Raw genomic sequence first — 9,094 nt, forward strand, 5'->3', positions numbered from 1 at the left:
TCCAGTTTTAATCTTCAGTACCTCAAAGAAAAAAAAAAGAAAACGAAATCATCAATCTTGGAAGATATTTTTTCTTCAATTGAGTTTATCTAAAAAAAATTTACTTAAGTATAGTTAATGTGTGACTGTGAGTCTGTGCAAATGTTATGTGCAGATTTGTGTGTGGTTGCTCACATTGGCCAGAAGAGGGCAGCAGTCCCTTGGCGCAGAGTTAGAAGAGATTTCGTGCTAGCATGGGTTCTGGGACATGAACTCTATTCCTCAAGACTGAGCAGCAACTGTTCTTAACCACTGAGCCATCTCTCCAATCCTTCAATTATCTTTAGATAATTTGCTTTTATGTTCATATTTATGTAGAATGTTAAAGCAAAAGGAGGGTCTTTAGGAGAATGACTGTTGCCGTTCTCTTTGATGTGAAACCTACAGAAGACTGAGACCAGCCCTCACTTGGTAAGCAGGCCTGACCCGTGTGACTCATGCTCAGTGTTTCAAAATGATGGGCTGGTGCAACATCCCATTCTCCGTCCTTCTAGCTGCCTGTTCCCCTCCCCCTTCTTCAGCCAGTTCCCCAGATCAGGAAACATCCCCTTAGGGCTTGAAATGACCTTTTTGTCTTTCTGAAATCTTGTCACTCTAAGATATACAGTCTCTATAAGGCACCTCCCACTCTCCTACTCTTGACTAGGCTCTTAGGGAATCTCTTATGTGTTGGGAAATCACCGTGAAAGGAGCCAGAGCACGCGTTCTCCCCCTCCTGCAGCCTTTCCTCTAGTCTGCACAGAAATGAAAATGAAAGAGACACCAGAAACACCTCAGAGGTATCCCTAAAAGCCCAGGTCCAGGCCTAATGGTTTGGCCTGTATCTTTTACCCTCAGTAGTGGGCTCTATTTAGCAATTCCTCTGCACTCAGACATACGCCAGAGGTTAACCTCCATTTATATTTCCGTAGACATGCAGAGAAGTAGTGGTACATACAAGAAGCATGTTTCCAAACACACGGTATCCACTTGTCAGTTTTAGTTGATACTTGGTCTGCCCACTTATTAAGAAAAATGGGGAGTATAAGCTCCCCACTATAGTGCAGTATCCCCCATGCTTGACCAGGAGACCGTGGAAGATTCAGATTGAATGCATATCTCATGAAGGGCTCCCAGCCACCCTAAAAATAAAAATACATTGTTACAGCAGAGCTGCCGGAGACACTGCTCGTTAAAAGACAACCCAACATGTTGTCAAAGGCCTGTGGATCCTGAAATAATGCATTCTGTGTTTTCAGGAGATTAAAGAAAAAGACACACACACACACACACACACACACACACACACACACACACACACAAAAGATGGGCAGGGGCAATGAGAACATTTCTATCTCAAAAGGCGCAGATGTTTCCAAATTCTGGAGATGTGGGCTGCAGCCAGTTTGCGAAGTCCCTTGAAATTAACAGGCTATGTCACAGGTGTGAATAGGGCCTTATCTAAGAAAAGCGAGAACAGCCCCATTACAACCAGAAAAGCAAAAAAACGAAAACTTCTGAAGCCTGGGACAATGGAAAAGATTTCCCTGCATAAAATTGTAAGTCACTAGCTACTTTGATTCTGTTTGAATAGTTAACTTCATTTCCAGAAGCCCGAGGTGGAAGATTTAATATGGAATTTAAATTTAGAACAGGCAATCAGAAAGAGCAAACTATTGACTGTAAGCCAATATGATATACTGTATGATTGGGGTCATTAAAGCTCAATATATCTTATCTGGCTTTGCGGAACCCCTAATATATTAGGGTTGAAAAACTCCCCCTGCAAGTTAGGTGATTATCTTTGCAAAATTATTTCGAGGTCTTCTCCCTAAATGCTTCAACTAAGATAGAACAGATAAGAATGAGATAATATTTCTAAACCTGCGGATTACTGCCTGATGCACCAGAAAAATGGTGCTAATTGTAATGCCAGCTATGAAAACTGCTTTGAAGAGCAATGGGGTGAGCTCTGTGGATCTGGTGCTGAGCAGATGACCTCCTTTGAAGATCTTTGCAAGGAAAATAATCTACTGTCAGTGAAATGATTAAACAGGGCCGGTGGATATGCTCAGAGCCCATTGTGGGCTGAGGCACAGATGCTAAGGCATTAGATTGCAAGTCCAGAAAACCAGACTAAAGAATCTTAAGCAAAAGAAACTTAAGGAAGCTCTTGATGGGAGAATTCAGAACTGCAGCTCACACCAGAGCTGGCTTAAACCAAAATTCAATGTTATAAAATTTTTAACCGTGTGTGTGTGTGTGTGTGTGTGTGTGTGTGTGTGTGTGTGTGCTGTGCGCGCGCACACTCGTGCGTGCACGTGTGAATGCAGGTGCTCACAGAGGCCAGAGTGACAGTAAAGGACCCTAGTTCTTACTAGAGTGTAAGAGATATTAAGAGGCTTGCCCTGGTACAAAGCAGGTAGGTTATGAGGACGCTAAGGGCTTTCACCAGCTTTACACCCACCACCTCAGGTCAAGGCTAGGCCAAATTCCATTTTCCACCCACACTTCTTGGGAGGAGCAGGGACATTCTTGAAAATCCGCAGAATGTACTGACTGGTTCCAGATAGAGTTCGAATGCATGTTATATGCTTGCTAGCCAATAGATTCAAAGATCAATATGCTTAGCCAATAAGTTTAAACTGTAACCTTGCTGATGTAACCTGTACCCCTAAAAACTATAAAAACTGCTTGTTAAAGCCATTCGGGATCGCCTTCTAGTCATTGCCACAAGGAACTGATTGAAGGTTGACCCCGTCACACCAGAAGATAAACCTCTTGTGTTTGCATCAAACTCTGTTCTTGTGTCTCACTTAGGGGGTCTCCTGGTAGTTAAGACTCACTTCGAGCCTTACAACAGATTCTTCTGGAGCTGGAGTTACAGATAATTGTAAGCTGCCTTGTGTGTGTGCTGGGAACTGGACTCTGGTCCTCTGTAAGGAAAGTCATCAGTCTTAGCTGCTAAGCCATCTGTCTTCTGTCTCTTCAGCCCAGGTTCAGTATAACTTTAGGACTCCTGCTACCTGACTCACCTCACAGCTCTCCTGCCTCTTTTGACAGGTTTCCTTATACAGGGTCCCTCTGGGTGGTACATATTAGGATTCGAATCTGCAGTGTCCAGCAAAGGCTCATGAACACTTGTTTCCTGGAAATGACAGTATCTTGGGGATGTGGTGCTTTAAGGAGGTGGGGCCTGGCTACTGTAAACTGGGATGAAAACAAACCTCATCTCAGGCTCCCAACACCATGGAAGGAGCCACCCAGCCACCTTGCCTTTCCTGCCATGATGTACAGTAACCCCCTAGAGCTGTTGCCAGTGGTCAGTGTGTGGGTCAGGTTTTCACATGTTTGTGACATTTTATTCAGACAATTAAAATATATAAATAATACATATATTGAAAAGTAGCAAGAAAACTGTTCAAAGTCAAGGTGATTAGTAGTACAGATCAAGAAGAGGTGTTATCAAGAGTAACAGAAAGTCACAAGAGTGATATTATGCAAGTTACAGCCTAGGGGGTTACTGTAGAACCTCTTATGGGTTCTAAAGGAAAGAAAGACTGGTTACTAAGGGGTCTAATTTGGGTAGTTTTCCATTTTGATTGACAGACTCATGTTATATACGTTGCTATAAAATTATAAAAAATGGTGTCTTTTATCCCACACTAGATCTGGCACTGCAGAACCCCAAGATATCTGGTAGATGTCTTCATCTCAGCAAAGCGTCTCACCCGCTCTGCCCCATCCCATATCACACTGCTGATGGCTTCTCTCTGAGCCTGGCAACAATCTCTCTACCCATCTAGTTCCCAAGGCAGGTTGCCACCACGCCAGACGTACACATATCTCCAGCCACCACACGCTCTCCTGAACTTAAATCGCCACATGAGAGAACACACAACACAATAACCTCTGATCCAATTGATAATACATAATTTGCTCATCTAGACACACAAAGCCCTGCACACACCCATCCCTTAAGAATATTCATAATGACCTGTAAGTGTGCAGAGAGGACTCTTAACATCCGCCTCCAAAGTCTCTCCGCTGCTTCTCCAGCCTCACTCTAGTCTCCTTCTCTCTCTAAAACTTTTCTCCCGCCCATCCTTCCTTCTCGTCCAATGACAGGCCTCGTTCTATCTTGTACCTGCCTTCACCTGTATGACATCCTACATTTCACCCTTTTTTCTGGATCTAGTGCAGGATAAAAACAGTATATTTTATAATGTAACAGCAACAATATAACCTTTTCTCTACTGTACAGTTATCTAACCATATATTCAATTATATATGTATATTTGAGTTATATAACTGACTTAGGTTTGCTTGGTCATGGTGTCTGTTCACAGCAGCAAAGCACTAAGACAATAACCTTTCCTCTGTCCTACACTGTATCTAATTTTATCACTATGCATATGCACACAATGCTTTCTCTTACTGTGCATGTATCCAAAAACAGCTCAGGATGGATCAGCCCCCTGCTCTGGCACCCAGCTGTAAACTGGAGATATTTTATGAACAGAAACTGCCCACAGTGGATGGCTGTCAAGAGGAAAGGAAGTGATCTTACTATTTGGAGTAAGGTGAATGTGTAGCTTGATTTGTCTTGTGTTTTAGACAGCTAAATACATTGTTAGGAGAAAGGTGTGTACACACGCGGCCTAAATCTAGTGGCGTCCCAGGCTGCTAAGCTATTCCCTATGCTTTCCCATTCCCAAAGCATGAGCCAAAATAAACTTTTCCTTTCTTATTTCTGGCAGGTGGGTTGGTCACTTTGATGTAAATGTTGACTAATACAGAAGGTAAGTGGGCTTTTAGAACCCCATATTTACATCACCTATCTTCCTAGTAAAGAGTTAGGGTTATTTCTTAGATGTTAAAAGTTCCAAGAAGAGTTTTTCATTGCTCCATGTAGTCCATGTCGAGTCATTTCTCTGTCCCTAAACTAACCGTTATGGTCTGTATTAGGGCACTCTAATTGGACTGGGATGCCTCGGGTCCTCCATAACTGAATCCAAGGAAGGATGGAACTGATGGTTTGTGGGCCAGAAGGATCATGTGGGAAATGGACAAGACATTCTTTTGAGACACAGTACTTTCAGAAGACGAAGAATGATATCACAGCTCACAGAGGGGCTTTGGTGCTATTTTTTTGAAGGGAGGCTGGTCATGTGGAAGTCATTCAAAAGAGTGCAGTGGAGATTCCCAGAAGGCTTCCTGTCAGACTATTTTCTTTTTCAGAGAAAGGCTGAAGAGTGTAGCTCAGTGGCAAGTATACTTGATCTACATGGACAAAGGCTTGGGTTAAACCCCCAATACCTTGTAAACAAATCTACCACCACCACCAAAATACCTCACTATGTTTCTACAGGATTTGAACTCTATCCCAGCACATCAAATTTTCATTTGTGGCTGAACACTGGATGGGGGTTTGAGAACTTCAGCTGACCTGCCTACACAACAAACACATGCAGAGAAAAATCATGGGCAGAGACTCACTATAGAGTTCTCCGGTTCTCTCCCATCTCCAGTTCTATCTGTAATGGTGGCCAGCTAGTCTCTGACCTGCATTGTTAGGAGAGATGCCGGGGTACTTCAGTAGACTTTGAAGTTGCTGTCTGGAGCTGCTTTCTCTTACTTTCAGTCAAGCACCCTAACTGTCATATCAAGTTTTAGGAAAGGAACTGATGAGGCACTCTTTCCTAGGTCTCAAGTGTTTGCATACTGTATTGAGAACAAATATGGTCCCACGGAGGCTTGTCTATAGTGTGAAGTTCTTAAAAACTGAGCCACGGCACCAGAGGCGCACAGCAGTTGGGAAGAACTGGAGCCTTGCTTTGGGTGTGGGCAGTGAACGGTAATGAGTTGGTCCTAGGAAGCAGCTGGCTTGTGTGATGCAACTACTCCATCCGTTGCACTAAAGTGGGTCATGTAACCTGGAGCCAGCAGGGGAGCCTGGGCTCAAATATTCTGTTCACACCAGCATAGATATTGCTACATGATCGCCTAACAAATTAACTTGGGGTCACTTTGACTCAGGGCAGCCCAATCATATCCACTCTTCCAAGTAGCATAGTTAACAAGATTTTTAGCACATGCTTCATGCGGTCAAGAGAGCAATTACTATTCATCTGAATTCATAACACCTCAATTCATAACACGTCAGGCTAATTCCATGTACTGTAAACAAATGAAAGTAGCAATGTATAATTTTCCCAATTATGTGATCTTGGGCAAGTATTTGATGTCTGAGTGTCAGCGTGCTCCCCAGTTAAAGCCATATAAAATGTCATGCCATGGGACTGCTGCAAAATGAACACATTGAAGATTTGTCTCTTTTGAAACTTATGCTCAATTTTAAATGCCACTGTGACAGTATTTAGAGGGTAGGCAACGAGGACCCACCATCTAAAATGGGCTCATGCCATTGTACACGGAGTAGGCTCACTGTTGTGGGAAATGTCATGATATATCTAATTTTTACATGATATAAAATTGTACTTATGGTGAATGATATGATGTTTTGATAAACAGATACATTGTGTGGTAGCCAAATTAGTGTAAGTTTACTGGGTAGCTTACCTGACACAAATCAGAGTCACCCAGCACAAGGGAACCTCAATTATAAAGTATTGCCTTCATTAGATGACTGGCCCGCGGGTAAGTCTGTGAGGCATTTTCTTAATGAACAATTTATGTGGGAGGGTCCAGCCCACTGTGGGTGGTGCCACCCCTGGGCAGGTAGTCTTGGGTTGTATAAGCTGAGCCCGCCATAGAAAGTAAGCCAGGAAATAATGTTCTTCAGTGGTTTCAGCTTCAAGCTTCTGTCTTGGTTTCCCTGGATGCGCTGTAGCCTGTAATGCAAACAAACCCTTTCTTCCCCATGTGGTTCAGAAAGTTCTATCACAACACATGTTAGGATAATGAACAAATTTACTTTCCTTCCTTCTTTCCTTCCTTCCTTCCTTCCTTCCTTCCTTCCTTTCTTTCTTTCTTTCTTTCTTTCTTTCTTTCTTTCTAGATTGTCATTATTTTTATTTACCTGTCTGTGTATCCCATGTAAATGTAGGTGGAAATGTGGGCCAGAAGAAGGTGTCAGGAGCCCTGGAGTTGCCTGACATTTGTAACACATTCTGCTGTTAGCAGAATGTCCTCTGCAAGGGCTTTTAAGCACCAAGCTATATCCTTGTTCTGTCTTCCGCCTTAATGTTTAACAGTTTTGCCTGCTACAGAGTTCTGAACAAACACCAGCTCCCATTACTTCTGAACCATAAATAGTGTCTTATTACAGCGAATTTCAGACAGGTGACCTTACCCTTGTGCAAAATTATCCCCTATATATCTCTCTAGCCATTTGAGACTCACTGCTTTGGGCTGTCAATCTTTGCTATAACACAAAGCATTCTCCTAACAAGTCTGCAATAGCAGAGTCAAGCCTTTCGAAAAGGAGTTTTCAGAGTAGACTATATTCTTTTTGTAGGTCTTAATGAAGAGAAGTGTGTGGGAAACAAGAGTCTTAGATATTTTCACATTTGGATTCTTGATGTGGAGGTGAGGACCTAAGTAAGCTCTTGAAGACAATGAATTCACTGGTGTCTTCCTGGTATTCACTAGACACGGAGTTGAGTTTGGAAGGTCTCTATGGTGTGGGTTTTCTGCCATCTACTGGTCATTCTTGCAAAAAACAACTGTGTTGATGCGAGCAAAGGTACTGGTATTCCCTCTCCTTACCCCACTGGATCGTAGGCATTGTACCAACTTACACATTCTCAACCTTCCTGATGCTGCGACCCTTTAATACAGTTCGTCTTGTGGCGACTCTTGAACATGAAATTATCTCATTGTTCTTCAAACCTGTAATTTTGCTACTGTAATGAATCGTAAGATAAATATCTGAGATGCAGAATAGTCTTAGGTGACCCCTGGAAAGGAGCTGTGACCTATAGGTTGAGAACCGTTGTTCTAAGGAATGTCTTTAAGACCTCTAATGTAGGAACAGAGCAAAAGGTCTCCAATGAGGTGTAAGCTTGGGATAAGGGGTGAGAGACAGTGTGTCAGCCCGGTCACTTAACTTTCCCAGATTGAGTCACACTGGCTACTTACTCTAGTATCCCTTAGGTATGAGCAAGACTATCTATCTAATGTTACCCTTCAATCCTATTGATCACTGGTTCTATCATTGAAGCACACATCTTAGTTGCTATAGAACTATTTCTACACTGTCTCTTTGGCTGTGTGTTTTCTATCTCACTGAAGTCCAGCTTTATTATTTTCTTACTTCTATTGCAGGTTTAGCTTCCTCTTCTTTTCCTATCATCTTAAGGTTCACATGTAGATAGATCACTGGTTATGGGCGTCTCTTCTCATACCTATGTGAGCATATAAAGCTGTGTGTTTCCCTGTGAGCACTCATGACTTACAGTCACTGCATTTGCTCATTCTTCCTGTTTTCATGAAGCTGAAGATACTCCTTAATATCCCATGATTTAATATCTGAGTCATGCATGTGTTCATATGATGAGCACTGGCCTAATTCCTATTGTTGGAAGAATTCTCCAATTTCTGTCATATCCACAATTTCTGTTGTAATCAAATAATTTTCTCTGAAAGATTTAGCTTCTAAAGAGGTATTAACATTTTTTTTTGGTCCAGCATGTGCATTTGAAAACAAGTGTCTAGTCTGTTGTAATTGGGCAGAATATTTAATAAGTGTCCATTAATTTGGTTACAGCTGTGCACATCTTCTGTATCCTTATTTATTTAGATATTTAGATTTAAATATTTATTATTTTTGCCAACAGTTTTGGTCGTTTTTAGTGAGCACAGAATGTTGAAATCATCACCCAACCTTATGAGCAAAATTTCGCCTTTGAATTTTGACAATTTGACAGGTACTTTGAGGTTTTGTCTTTAAGTAACTAAATATTCAGGGATGTTATGTCTCCTGGCTGATGACACCTCCTTGATCCTGGAGCTAGGTATGCATTTCACTAGACAGAATGCTTGCCTATTGTTCGCACTAAAGGTTCGCACAAACATGGTGTTAAGGGCACACCAGTAATTTCAAGTATTGGGG

The sequence above is a fragment of the Rattus norvegicus genome, chromosome 19 (genome assembly GCF_036323735.1).
Source record: "Rattus norvegicus strain BN/NHsdMcwi chromosome 19, GRCr8, whole genome shotgun sequence".
Lineage (NCBI taxonomy): Eukaryota > Metazoa > Chordata > Mammalia > Rodentia > Muridae > Rattus > Rattus norvegicus.